Genomic DNA, 14,963 nt, shown 5'->3' with positions numbered 1-14,963 from the left:
ACTAGCAGAGCTTCTAGCAGTTATGTTTAACCGTGCCATGTGTGAGGGCCTACCGGACACTTCGAGCCTATCTACGATCGTACCTATCTTCAAGTAAGGACACCCCAGAATTATCGCACTATTATGATTGGGCACAAACTGGCACGGTTGTATGCATCCATTCTTGAGCAACGGCTGAGTAGATGGGCAGAGAGGGAAGGAATGCGTGCAACTGGGCAGGCAGGGTTCAGGAGAGGCTTCTCTACTCTTGACCATATCTTGACACTCAGGGCCATCATCAAGGAAGGCAGATCTCATGGGAGACGGATCTATTGTAGCTTTGTGGACTTCCGCAAAGCATTTGACACAGTACCCAGAGCTAGATTGATGCGCAGATTACAGGAAATGGGAGTACCCACAGAGCTCACTTGGGGGATCATAGCATTGTACAGATCAGTAGTAGGGCATGTACGCACCCCGGAGGGACTTTCTACACCGGTTCACTCCACTATTGGGGTGAAGCAGGGCTGTCCGCTCTCTCCTACTCTTTTCGGTATGTATGTGGATGAGGTTTCTGACTACATTGAGAGCGATGGGGATAGAGGTGCATAGTTGGCAGGGACATGGATTCCACTTTTGTTATATGCTGACGATATAGTGTTGATCTCCGAATCCCCATAGTGAATGCAACGTCAATTGGATGCTTTGCATACGTTTGCCCACGAAAGTGGTTTGTCTGTCAACCTTGGTAAAACCAAGGTTATGGTGTTTAATACCACCCCACAGTGGATAAGGAGGTCAGCACCTACATTCACATACGGCCAGGAGACTGTGGAGTACACAGATGCTTACACTTACCTTGGAGTGGTTTTCAGCGGACCTGCATTCTCACTCAAAAGAGCAGCAAAGACCAGACTGACTAGAGCCCACGCAGCATTGCGTAGATTGGAGAAGATGTGTTCACAAGTTCAAGTTCAGGAGCCCCGGACGAAGCTCTGGCTCTTTGACACCTTGGTGGCTTCAGCATTGCTCTATGGAGCTGAGATATGGGGACCTTCATTGGATCACCGCGGGAGGCCGGGTCGCACATACGGATGGGGGAACATGGAGAAACCTCTCGTCTCTATGATCTCGCGGCTCATTAGAGCCAAGGCATCAGTACCACGGGCCATTATCCGAGCAGAGCTAGCGGCCCCCCCACTAGTGGTGGAGGCGCTTACCAGATCAGTCTCCTTCATAAACCGCACATGGGAACTTCCTAGAGACAGATATGCTTGCATAGCACTCGAGTCCTCTCGACACTTAGCCATACAAGGAGATACAACATGCTGGTATGGGGAGATGACATCATGGTTTCAGGCGCATGGGTTCAGCATAGACAGGCTGCCACCATTCCAGTAATCACTAGATGCACCATCTCTCACTCTTACACAGTCAGAGATCACCAAGCTCATCCACCAAGACCTGACCCAGCTAGACACCAGGAGGACATGGATACAACCAGCACAGGAACTGGGCACGAAGATGGCTTTCTACAGAGACCACCTTCTCCAGCTTACGGAAGATGGTTTTGTGACGAGACCCAGATACATGGATACCCTACTGTTCATGGGATAGGATGTGCTATTGGCCAGTTACGCACATCTTCTCACCAGCTGCGGATTGAGACTGGGAGATACAACGGAGTACCAGCAGAGGCCAGGACATGCCCCTTGTGTGACATGGTACCTGAGACAGAGCTGCATTATACATGCCGCTGCCCCCTCTACTACGAGATACGAGGCCGCTTCCATTGCTTGTTCAGAGAGGGTTTTGGACCACTCTCAAGAGTCATAGGATGCGAAGATCAGAGATGCCTGGGTTTGTTCTTGCTCGAGCTGCGCAGACACAGAGATAGCCTGATGAATGGCGAGGCTAGCCAGTCTCAAAGATGGATCACAGACTTCTTCATAGCAGACACGGGACAGCCGCAAGAGCCACTCCCACAGCAGAGCTCCCCCTCGTCTCACACCAGAGGCACACTGATCAACCGAGCGGTTGAACTGGGGAAATCCAGGCGCCCACGACTGCGAAGGACTGCACAGCATCGACAGAGGCTACGTCAGAAGATTCGGAGCACGTTGGCCAGGCATGCACGACGCTCTGTCAGACTACCAACCATGGAGGAAATTGATGAGATTCGCCAACGACCGATGCTAGATCTCTTGTGATTCAGCTATCCCAAAAAGCCGCCCATTTTTGCATAATTTTTACTTAGTTTTTTGCTTAGTTCACATCGACCAATCTAGGATCCTACAGTACATATCTTTGTTTTGTACTGTTGTTATGTTATTTTGTTACTCTGACTTTGTATCAGATCCACCACCTTGTAACTTTCTGGTCTCATAGGTCACTATGGCCTTTTGAAGACGTTAATATAACATTTCATTTCATTTCATCTCTCTCTCTCTCTCTCCCTCTCCGGTTGCTACATTCCTCACTATGACTCCAACTTTTATGCTCGCTTGAATATGGATAGAGATCAGCCCTTTGTTGAACTAGAGGAAGACATTGCTCATTACAAGGATCAAGGTGAAGTCATTGTTTTTGGAGACATGAATGCTCGCACAAATATGTTACAACATGACACACAACAAGTCGACATGCCACATGTCTCAAGAAGAATGGATAACTCATACATGTATAATCGAAGTTCTAATGATGCAAAAGAACTCGATCACTATGGAAAGTCACTTCTACAACAGTGCAATAGTACCGGAATGCTCATTGCAAATGGTGTATCTCTATGGCAAGGCACCAATGACTTTACATGTAGAAAGCACAATGGTGATAGCGTGATTGACTATATGTTGTTCTCGGAAGCCACTCTAGAATGCATACAAAGCTTTACACTTGGTGAATGGAATCCGGAATCGGATCATAGGATGTTATGTATTGACCTCAAGTGTGGTAAACGGCCCGAGCATGTAGCCTCCAATCATGATGTGAATCATTTGTACCTACGTCTAGACTTCAAACGAGCACTTATATATGCTGATATGGTGGACCAAATGTTAAGCATGATAGAGCATCAAGAGAGCCCAACATTAGAATGCAAGTGGAAAGTTTTCAAAGAAGTAATTTTCTCTTGTGCGAAGGAATGCTTTTCGGTGAAACACATGTCTTGCAAAAGGTTTAAGAAGGGTAGCACCAAGAAGAAATGGTTTGACATGGAATGTAGTCAGGCCCGAAAACACTTGCTAAGATTGGATGCAATCAAAGACAAGGAAGTTTACTTGGAATGTTCACACACATACAAAGCACTTGTTCAAAAGAAGAGGAGAAGGTGGAAAGTCGAAAAACAACTTCTTTTAACACAAGAGAAAGCACATGCATCTGGCAAGTTTTGGCAAAATCTAAAAGGCAAGCGCGTTGAGAGCTTTGGTGACTTGACTCTTGAGGATATGTATATGCATTGCAAGAACCTCTATGAATAACCCAATGTTGATAAGATGGAGTGTTGTAGCTCCCTTCCGTATATGTCTCCCTTCTTTACCATTGAAGATGTATGCCGCGCTCTTGAGAAACTTGCTACTCGCAAGGCAGGTGACCTTCAAGGTGTCAAGGCTGAAATGATTAAATGGACAAACAAGAAAATACGATATTGGATATGCGATATGTTTAACCTTGCACTTCATTATGGCATGCCTCATGATTGGAGTGCAAATTGGATCAAACCTTTGCACAAAGGAGGAGATGTAAACAATGTGAACAACTATCGCACTATAATGGTTGGTTCTTTGATGGCAAAGTTATTTGGATGTATCATGGAGATGAAAATAAGTGAATGGGCTGAAAAGACTGGCAAACGTGCGCTTCGCCAAGCAGGTTTTCGAAAGCATCATAGCACTATTGATCACCTTGTCACTCTTCAAGTTCTTATGGAAGCGTCTCGATTGAAAGGAAAAAAGTTGTATTGTTGCTTTGTGGATTTCAAGAAAGCTTTTGACATGGTACGGCGAGGAAATCTTTGGAGACGTATGCAAAGCCTTCAAGTGCCGAGAGAATTTATGCATGCAGTCTTTCATATCTACCAAAAAGTGATATGTCGATTACGTATGGGAGATGGAATTTCAGAATTTTTTGCAAGCACTATTGGTGTCAAACAAGGATGCCCACTTTCCCCAACCCTCTTTGGGCTACTCATTGATGAATTGGAATGCATGGTTCTTGATTTTATGCAGCAAGAAGGCATAGAAGAGGTTAAGATTGGAAATGCGGTGATCATGCTTTTGCTTTATGCCGATGATGTAGTGCTCTTGGCACATACCTTAGAAGATGCACAAAAGCTTATGAGTGTCTTCGAACGCTTTTGCCTACATAGCGGGCTGATCGTGAATGGATCCAAAACCAAGGTTATGCTTATAAAGACCCTCAGTGAAGAAAATCCATGCATTGTATACAACAATGAGCAACTTGAAGTGATAGATCACTTCAAGTACCTTGGCCTTGAGGTTCCATCCAATCATAAATGGAAGGATTGTGCAATGCGTCGCTTGGAAGCCGGAAAGAGGGCTTATTATGCATTTGAGAACATGTGCAATGCAGGAGAGATCAAGTGTTGGGCTCTCAAAAAGTACCTCTTTGACACATTGGTGACACCGGTGCTTCTTTATGGAGTGGAGGTGTGGGGTGGAAGCATCGGGAAGTCTACTTGGAAAGAGTTTGAGAATGTCCAAAAGCGTTTTCTCACCAACTTTCTCCAAGTCAAGACACAAACACCCTACATGCTCTTACTTCTCGAGTCCGGATTGCTTCCCATTGAGGTCTTGGGCATGCAAAGGGTTGTGGAGTACATGCGTAAGACACAACGTAGCCCTTTGCATCGACTTCCTAGAATCGCATATGAAGCAAGTCAAAAGGTTCAAAAGACATGCAAGAGCAAAATACTAAGTTCGGGGTGGATGCTTGACATCAAGAAATGGTTTGGAAGATGGGATGTATGTCACTTGGTCAAGGATGTGTCGATCGACTCCCAAGTTAATGAGGCCTTCTTACAACGCCAATGTATCACGGCTTGGGAGAAATCCGGAGGTTCTCGCTTCAGCCATTACACCACACACGTTGCCCCAAACTACAAATCTATCTTCTTCTCCGAACGAGGTAACCGAACCCATCCCTACATCCTTGAGCCCATCCCGTTGAGTGCGATCCGCACCATTGCCTCCATTCGTCTTAGCTCCCATTCTCTACGCTGCGAGACAGGACGTTGGGGCACTGGCGAGGAGTGTCATCCACTTTGCACCTTATGCCCTAGTCAAGTGCGAGAGAGTGAATACCACACACTACTTGAGTGCTCAGCTTTTGACCACATTAGGTCCTCCTTTCCCCATATATTTATCCATGAGCTCTCCCTACATACCTTCCTCTCCCAACCACGATGTGGACTCTCTATTGCGACGCTCATTTCAGCCATTTTTGAGCATCGAGAGTCACTTATGACCTCCATTCACACCACGTGACATGTTCATTTGGTCCCATAGGTCATATTTGACCTCCGAGGACGATAATACAACTCTCTCTCTCTCTCTCTCTCTCTCTCTCTCTCTCTCTCTCTCTCTCTCTCTCTCTCTCTCTCTCTCTCTCTCTCTCTCTCTCTCTCTCTCTCACACACACACACACACATCAGTGGATACAGGTGGGAGACAACTTACAGACACGAGACACGCTCAGAACACAGAGGGCGGGGCTCGGGGGGAGTGGCAGTGTTATTTAGAGAGGATCTGCAGCCACTGATACATATAGCCCGCAGGGATGAGCAGGCTAGGTACATGTGGGTGAGATTGAAAGCAGAGACAGGCAGATATCCCTACCTAGCTATTTGCTACTTTCCCCCGAGTACATCAGTTTATGCATCACCCAGAGGACAGTCCCCTTTCTCTATTCTGGATGATGACATATGGGAGTTCTCTAGGGATGGTGACATTATCATCCTAGGGGACTTCAATGCTAGGACTGCCAATCACCAAGCAGTGTTTTATGATACTTCAAAAGAGATGCTAAGAGAGCTAGATGTTGTGGAGATGGGCCTGTCCAAACTATCACACGATGTGGAATATACCGAGTATGGGCGACACCTGATAGACATGGGCATTGCACATGGTTTGGCCATCTCGAACGGTCTCGGACTGGAAGAGCATATGATCATGATGGCTTAGTCGCTTAGTCGCTGAGCATTTCATGCATACCAAAGATCTACTAGCAGAGCTTCTAGCAGTTATGTTTAACCGTGTTGTGTGAGGGCCTACCAGACACTTGGAGCCTATCTAAGATAGTACCTATCTTCAAGTCAGGAGACCCCATGGAGCCTTGGAATTATCGCACTATTATGATTGGGCACACACTGGCACGATTGTATGCATCCATTCTTGAGCAACAGCTGAGTAGATGGACAGAGAGGGAAGGAATGCGTGCAACTGGGCAGGCAGGGTTCAGGAGAGGCTTCTCTACTCTTGACCACATCTTGACACTCAGGGCCATCATCAAGGAAGGCAGATCTCATGGGAGACGGATCTATTGTAGCTTTGTGGACTTCCGCAAAGCTTTTGACACAGTACCCAGAGCTAGATTGATGCGCAGATTACAGGAAATGGGAGTACCCACAGAGCTCATTTGGCGGATCATGGCATTATACAGATCAGTAGTAGGGCATGTACGCACCCCGGAGGGACTCTCAATACCGGTTCACTCCACTATTGGGGTGAAGCAGGGCTGCCCGCTCTCTCTTGCTCTTTTCGGTATGTATGTGGATGAGGTTTCTGACTACATTGACAGCGATGGGGATAAAGGTGCACAGCTGGCAGGGACATGGATTCCACTTTTGTTATATGCGGATGATAATGTGTTGATCTCCGAATCCCCAGAGGGAATGCAACGCCAATTGGATGCTTTGCATACATTTGCCCACGAAAGTGGTTTGTCTGTCAACCTCGGTAAAACCAAGGTTATGGTGTTTAACACCACCCCGCAGTGGATCAGCAGATCAGCACCTACATTCACATACGGCCAGGAGACTGTGGAGTACACAGACGCTTACACTTACCTTGGAGTGGTTTTTAGCGGACCCACATTCTCACTCAGAAGAGCACCAGAGACCAGACTGACTAGAGCCCACGCAGCATTGGGTAGATTGGAGAGGATGTGTTCGTAGGTTCAGTTTCAAGAACCCCGGACGAAGCTCTGGGTCTTTGACGAGTTGGTGGCCTCAACATTGCTCTATGGGGCTGAGATATGGGGACCTTCATTGGATCACCACGGGAGGCCGGGTCACACAGACAGATGGGGGAACATGGAGAAACCTCTCGTCTCTATGATCTCGCGGTTCATTAGAGCCAAGGCATCAGTACCACGGGCCATTATCCGAGCAGAGCTAGTTGCCCCCTATAAGGGAAGTATGTGCCACTTCCCCCAACTTGCGAGCCCCATTTTCATGCGATTCTTTGCGTCCCTTGTATTCGGCACTTTCTTTCAATATTGATCATTCATTCGCGTCCCTCAATCTCGTGTCCCTCTTGTGTCCCGTTTTCAAGTTGCGTTCTTGTGTATGAGTTTGCTTGCCTGCAGGTCCCGTTTGCAACGCAGGTGAGCCGGCGCGGTTCCGTTTCCCCGACGTCCCGAACGAGGGCGTCACACTTGGTATCAGAGCTTCGGCTCGAGCCCCCGCCGACCCGACGTCGGCCCGTGGCCCGTGGTTGTCACCACGTTTTCGGCCCGCTTTGCCCGTTTTCGTCGTTGCCTCCGCGTTCTTGTCCCGTTTTTCCACGTTCTCCACGTTCTTGGCCCGTTTTGCCCCGTTTTCATCGCGTTCCCTGCGTTCTTGCCCCGTTTTGCCACGTTTCTTGCGTTTTCTCCACGTTCCCCACCGTTTTTCGACGTTTTGCCCCGTTTGACCCGCGTTCCTTGCCGTTTTGCCCCATTTTGACGCGTTTCTCCACGTTCTTCATCGTTTTTTTAACGCTTTTCCTCGTTTTGCCCCGTCTTACACCGTTTGGGACCGGTTTTCATCGTTGTTCATCGTTTTTGACCCGTTTTTCTCGGTTTTCGTCGTCTTGGACCCCATTTTGCGCTGTCTCATCGTTTTTCAACGTTTTCAAGCCCGTTTTTTACAGTTTTCCAGTTTTTGACATTTTTGAGTTTTTCTCGGCTTCGGCCACCAGAGGACAACAATGGCTGAAAATCAGGAACATGACGAAGGATACAGGACCGAACCTAACCTGAATAAAGACCGCAAGAAGAAGAAAGAAACGAAGCTGCGACAAGATGACCAAGACCTAATGGAAGAGAGACTGGAGGCACGCCTCATGGCCTCCTTGGAACACCAGATGAACGTGATGTCTGCTAACCTGGGCGACATGATTCAAGCACAGCTAGACCAGCGACACGAAGACCGCCCAGGCACAAGTAATGTCAACACGCGACGAAACACACAAAGACGACCACGGCCCGGAAGACTAGGAACAGTCGACGAAGACGAAGACTATCAGGATGACCAAAGTGAAGGACGCTACTATAGCCCTGAGAGAAATCTAGAAGATGAAAACAGATTGAGAAAATTCAAACCCATTCCCCCAGAGAAGTACAAAGGCCATCGCAACTCACTGGAACTCAACAAGTGGTTCAGAGAGGTAGAAGACTACCTGCAGTGGAACAACATAGGCAGACGCAGATGGGTGCAAGTAGCCAAAACCTTCCTGGCCAACGACGCCTATGTATGGTTCCTCACCGAACAACCATCAAAGAACTGGGAGGAATGGGAAGACTTACAAAGAGACATGATCAGTTATTTTGTCCCAGAGAATGAAGGCAACAAAGTCAGAGACTCGTGGCGCGAACTACGCCAAGACGGCAACATATCAGACTACATTGTCAAGTATCGTCGACTCATGCTTCAACTCCCACTGATGCACATAGCAGACCGACTACATGGTTTCTTGTACGGCCTTAAGCCCTAGGCCCGCCGAGAAGTAGAAAAGCAGAACCCCACCACCTGGGAAGTGGCCGCCAATATGGTCGAAAAGCTACAGGACACAAACTCAACACCAGGTTTCCCTCCAAATAATCCTCGCCCCAACAATTTTGCCCCCACTACCTCCAACAATTGGTCTAATCCACTCGCCGGGCAAGGCCGCGGATTTATACACAATAACAGAAGCAATGACCCCCGCTCACCACCCTCCAATTTCAACCCTGGATTAGGCCGCGGAAATGGCGCCTTAGTCCCACGCAGCTCTTTTGCTAGCAATTCTTATAGCACCACGTCCAACAGTTTTGTTCCCAATACTTACAACGGCAATAATAACAACCCGTACCCCGATCGCACCTGGTGCTGTGACTGCAGAATTGCTCATGGCCCTAACTACGCATGTGTCCGCAAGCGAAATCAAGCGTCATCATCATCTATCAGGGTCAATACCCTCCAAATAGAAGAACCACCCTCCCACCCCCAAATAAGAATCGAAGAAATGGAGAACTCTGTTCCTGCCCAACAACCCCGTATTGGCGCAGTATCCCTCCACCCTCAATGCATGGCAGCAGCTATCACGGACATTCAAAACTTATATGTTCAGGCAACAATTGGATCGCAACAGCAATGGATCATGGTAGACTCAGGCGCTACCCACAATTTTCTATCACTGCAGTGCGCCGCTCGCCTGGGCCTCCGTCTGAGCACTGTAAATGAAACTACTGTCAAGTTTGCCCAAGGAAACGATAGCAATGTCAAGGCAACCCGTCAAGTCAGGATTGAGATGGGTGAATTCACATGCCGACTTGACTTCATAGTGGTACCAATGGATGACTTCGAGGCAATTATCGGTCTGTCCTTCAACGAAAAGTATCTCATTGCACTCCTAGGCATAAAGGTGGATCAATTACTTCTAAATAATCAAGGCAAAGCAGTTACAATACAAGGTGCTCGACTCACAACAAAGCAAGCATTCACACGCCAGGCTCATCTTCAAACCAACCCCCCCCCTATCAACCGCAATGACCCTGCTCAATTGGCAGCGATGAAAGGTAAACAAAAAGTCCCAGAGACATCTTCCCCCAAACTCAATCTCATGAGTGCAAAGCAAGCCGAGAGGGCTCTTAAGAAAGGAGCTCAGGTTCACCTCTGCATCATGCAAGCAGAGGAACCGCCCACAGCAAGACTCAACTCCATCACCCTCGAACAGGCCAAAGTGGGTGATCCCTCACTTACCCCCATTCTCCAGAAGTACAAAGATGTCATGCCCCCAGAACTTCCCCCCGGCCTACCCCCTCCACGTCAAATTCAACACGAAATTGATCTCATCCTAGGGAGTACACCCCCGGCCAAGGCCCCCTATCGCATGAATGACACGGAGCTAAAAGAGCTCAAGAAGCAACTCCAGGAATTAGAGAATCAAGGCTTCATCCGGCCCAGCAGCTCTCCTTTCGGGTTCCCAGTCCTGTTTGTCAAGAAGAAAGATGGCTCGATGAGAGTGTGCATGGATTATCAGGCCCTCAACAAAATCACTATCAAAAACAAATGCCCCGTTCCCCTCATGGAAGACCTCCTGGACAGACTCCAGGGTGCCAAGTACTTCACCCGCATCGATCTCCGCTCAAGCTATCACCCAGTCCACATTGCCCTTAAAGACATCGCGAAGACCGCCTTCTGTACACGCTACGGCTCCTGAGAATGGCTTGTCCTGGGTTTCGGTCTCACCGGCGGTCCTGGCACTTTTTGCCGAGTGATCCATGACAGCTTCCGCGACATGATTGATGACTTCCTCATCACTTACATTGATGATCTACTCATCTACAGCAAAACCTTAGAAGATCACCAAAAGCATGTCGCCGCAGTCCTTCAACGCCTCCGCGAACACCAACTTTATGGCAAGCTGGAAAAATGTGAGTTTGTTGTCCAAAGAATCGAGTTCCTCGGCTTCATCGTCACGTCAGAAGGTATAATGGTAGATCCCAAGAAGGTCGACGCCGTCATCAAGTGGGCTCCCCCGACATCCATCAAAGAAGTCCGAGAGTTTGTGGGTTTCTGTCAGTACACACGCCGCTTCATCCGCGACTTCAGCAAGATTGTTGCACCACTTACAGAGATAACCAAAGGCCACAAACCCTTTCAGTGGACCTCCAAAGAAGAAGCAGCCTTTGAGAACCTGAAGATAGCCATGTGTGGTGCCCCCGTCCTCCGACTACCCGACTTCACTAAGCCATTTGAAGTTCACACTGATGCCTCTGATGGTGCCATTGGTGGTGTCCTCATACAAGAGAATCAACCCATAGCCTATGAATCCCACAAATTCATAGATGTAGAGACAAGATGGACCACACATGAGAAGGAAATGCTCGCTGTCGTCCACTGCCTCCGAAAGTGGCGACACTATGTCCAAGACAAGCACACAAAAGTCTACACAGATAACATCTCCCTCAAGTACTTCCAAACACAGCCGAAAATAACCCCCAAGCAAGCCAGGTGGCAAGATACACTAGCAGAATACGACATTGGCATCATCCACAAACGTGGTACCACAAATGTCATGCCCGATGCCCTCAGTCGCAGACCCACCCTCACAGCCATCTCCACAGCAACCAGCACCCTACGCCAACGCATCCTCGACTCTCAAAAAGCCGACCCCGCTGTCCTCCGAATGCTCACCGACCACATCGCTGGCAAAGCTGCCCTGGGTCTATTCGAAGTCAAAGATAACCTCTTCTACGCGCATGGCAAAATCTACATCCCCAATGACCCAGATCTAAAGAAAGACCTCATGTGGGAAGCTCATGACTGCAAGCTAGCTGGACATGGTGGCCAGAAAAGATCTTATGACAAACTACATCAACACTACTTCTGGCCCAAAATGAAGGACGATGTCATCGACTACGTGCGCACCTGCCCAACATGTCAACTGGTCAAAGCTCAAAGAGTCAAACCCGCAAGCATCCTTCACCCCATGCCAACACCCTCCCGTCCTTGGGACATGGTAAGTATGGACTTCATCGTCGACCTCCCCCCCTCCCACGGCCACACAACCATCATGGTGGTCGTTGACTACTTCACCAAACAAGCACACTTCATACCTGCAAAGCCCCCTGTCACTGCCTACCAAGTCGCCAAACACTTCTTCGCCAAAGTCTTCAAATACCACGGCCTACCCTTGGCCATAGTATCTGATCGCGACACCCGCTTCCTCAGCGACCTCTGGCGCGAGCTCTTCAAGCTTCTAGGCACCCAGCTCCGCTTCTCCTCCACCTACCACCCCGAAACCGATGGACAAACTGAAAGAGTCAACCAAGGCATCGAAGACTACATCTGCAGCTACGTCAAGGCCGATCAGAAGGACTGGTCCGAATACATGGACATCCTGGAATTCCACTACAACAACTCCATCATAGCAGCACTGGCTATACCCCCTTCGAGCTCTCCACAGGTAAAGACGTCATCACACCTCTTGCACTGGCAACCGGCGATGTGCATGCCCAGGATCTGGAATGTGAGGAGTTTCTTCAACAATGGCAAGCGCACATGCAACACGCAAAGAAAAGCCTCGAGCAAAGCAAGGTACGCATCGCCAAATACGCCAACCAAAAGCGACGGCCTGCCGAACTCTTCAAAGACAGTGCCTAGGTCCTCGTCAGCTCTCAGAACATCACCCTCCCTCAAGGCCTCTCCCCGAAGTTCAATCACCGCTACTACGGTCCATACAAAGTGCTCAAGTCCTTCAACGACATCACCTACAAGCTGGAGCTCCCACCACACATCAACATCCACAACGCCTTCCATGTAAGTTTACTCAAAAGATTTGTGCCGGATAACACCTATGGGCGAACGCTCCCCGAGTATGTAAAGGATGGCCCGCCACATGAGCCGGAGGCCATCTTAAAGTCGCGCTTTGGGCGCCGGGGACAACTCTTCTTTGTCAAATGGCGCAATCGCCCCATGACGGAATGCACTTGGGTACCTGAAGAAATCATGCTTCGACTCGGAAGACCCCTTGTGCTGTGCTTCTACAACATGCCAACTGAAGAGGAGGACCACACACTAAATGAAAACCACATAGAGTAGTCCTCCCCCCCCACTTTGTAACTAGCATCACCCTAGATAGCTAGACATTTTGTTTGCAACACCTAACTCCCCCCTTGTAAATATTCGCCCCCAAAACCTCGGCATCAACTTTTGTATCGGCACCTCTCAAACCCCGGCTTGACGTGGGCGTCAAGCTCTCTCAACCCGGGGGTGTATATAAGGGAAGTATGTGCCACTTCCCCCAACTTGCGAGCCCCGTTTTCATGCGATTCTTCGCGTCCCTTGTATTCGGCACTTTCTTTCAATATTGATCATTCGTTCGCGTCCCTCAATCTCGTGTCCCTCTTGCGTCCCGTTTTCAAGTTGCGTTCTTGTGTATGCGTTTGCTTGCCTGCAGGTCCCGTTTGCAACGCAGGTGAGCCGGCGCGGTCCCGTTTCCCCGACGTCCCGAACGAGGGCGACACACCCCCCCACTAGTGGTGGAGGCGCTCACCAGATCAGTCTCCTTCATAAACCGCACATGGGAACTTCCCAGAGACAAATATGCTCGCATAGCACTTGAGTCCTCTCAACAGTTAGCCATACAAGGAGATACAACATGCTGGTATGGGGAGATGACATCATGGTTTCAGGCGCATGGGTTCAGCATAGACAGGCTGCCACCATTCCAGTACTCATTGGATGCACCATCTCTCATTCTTACATAGTCGGAGATCACCAAGCTCATCCGCCAAGACCTGACCCACTTAGACACCAGGAGGACATGGATACAACCAGCACAAGAACTGGGCACGAAGATGGCTTTCTACAGAGACCACCTTCTCCAGCTTACGGAAGATGGTTTTGTGACGAGACCCAGATACATGGATACCCACTTGTCTCATGGGATACGATGTGCTATTGGCCAGTTACGCACATCGTCTCACCAGCTGCGGATTGAAACTGGGAGATACAGCGGAGTACCAGCACAGGCCAGGACATGCCCCTTGTGTAACATGGAACCTGAGACAGTGCTGCATTATACATGCCGCTGCCCCTGTTCAGAGAGGGTTTTGGACCACTCTCAAGAGTGATGGGATACGAAGATCAAAGATGCCTGGGTTTGTTCTTGCTAGAGCTGCGCAGACATAGAGAGAGCCTGATGAATGGCGAGGCTAACCAGTCTCAAAGACGGATTAGAGACTTCTTCAGAGTAGACACAGGACAGCCGCAAGAGCCACTCCCACAGCAGAGCTCCCCCTCATCTCACGCCAGAGGCACACTGATCGACCAAGCGATTGAACTGGGGAAATCCAGGCGCCCACGACTGCGAAGGACTACACAACATCGACGGAGGCTACGTTAAAAGATTCAGAGCACGCTGGCCAGGCATGCACAACGCCCAGTCAAACTACTAACCATGGAGGAAATTGATGAGATTCGCCAACGACCGATGCTAGATCTTTTGTGATTCAGCTATCCCAGCTAGCCGCCCATTTTTGCTTAGTTTTCGGCTTAGCTCACATCGACCAATCTAGAAGCCCATAATATATATCTTTGTTTTGTACTGTTGTTAGGTTATTTTGTTACTCTGACTTTGTATCAGATCCACCACCTTGTAACTTTCAGGCCTCATAGGTCACTATGGCCTTTTGAAGACGTTAATATAACATTTCATTTCATTTCATTTCATTTCATTTCTCTCTCTCTCTCTCTCTCTCTCTCTCTCTCTCTCTCTCTCTCTCTCTCTCTCTCTCTCTCTCTCTCTCTCTCTCTCTCTCTCTCTCTCTCTCTCTCTCTCTCTCTCTCTCTCTCTCTCCATAAAGTGGGGCTTTGACCCTTTGCATTACATGAAATCGACCATCAGTCCATATACAAGAAACATGAGAGAAACCCTGACGAATGTACAGTGAGATCGTGGGGAAAAATCCAATAACAAACCACAAGAAACATATAGGGATAA

At 48.8% G+C, this 14,963-nt stretch overlaps 1 protein-coding gene across 3 annotated transcripts in view; it reads right to left on the bottom strand.

Moving 5' to 3' along the window:
* LOC147449963 (kinesin-like protein FLA10) overlaps positions 1–14,963 on the bottom strand; it is a 117,896-nt gene that overhangs the window by 64,483 nt on the left and 38,450 nt on the right. The window lies entirely within an intron of this gene.

Source organism: Adiantum capillus-veneris, chromosome 10 (genome assembly GCF_014529385.1).
Source record: "Adiantum capillus-veneris isolate H3 chromosome 10, ASM1452938v2, whole genome shotgun sequence".
Lineage (NCBI taxonomy): Eukaryota > Viridiplantae > Streptophyta > Polypodiopsida > Polypodiales > Pteridaceae > Adiantum > Adiantum capillus-veneris.
Note: the sequence above shows the minus strand (reverse complement) of the source record. Positions and strands in the feature narration are given on the sequence as shown.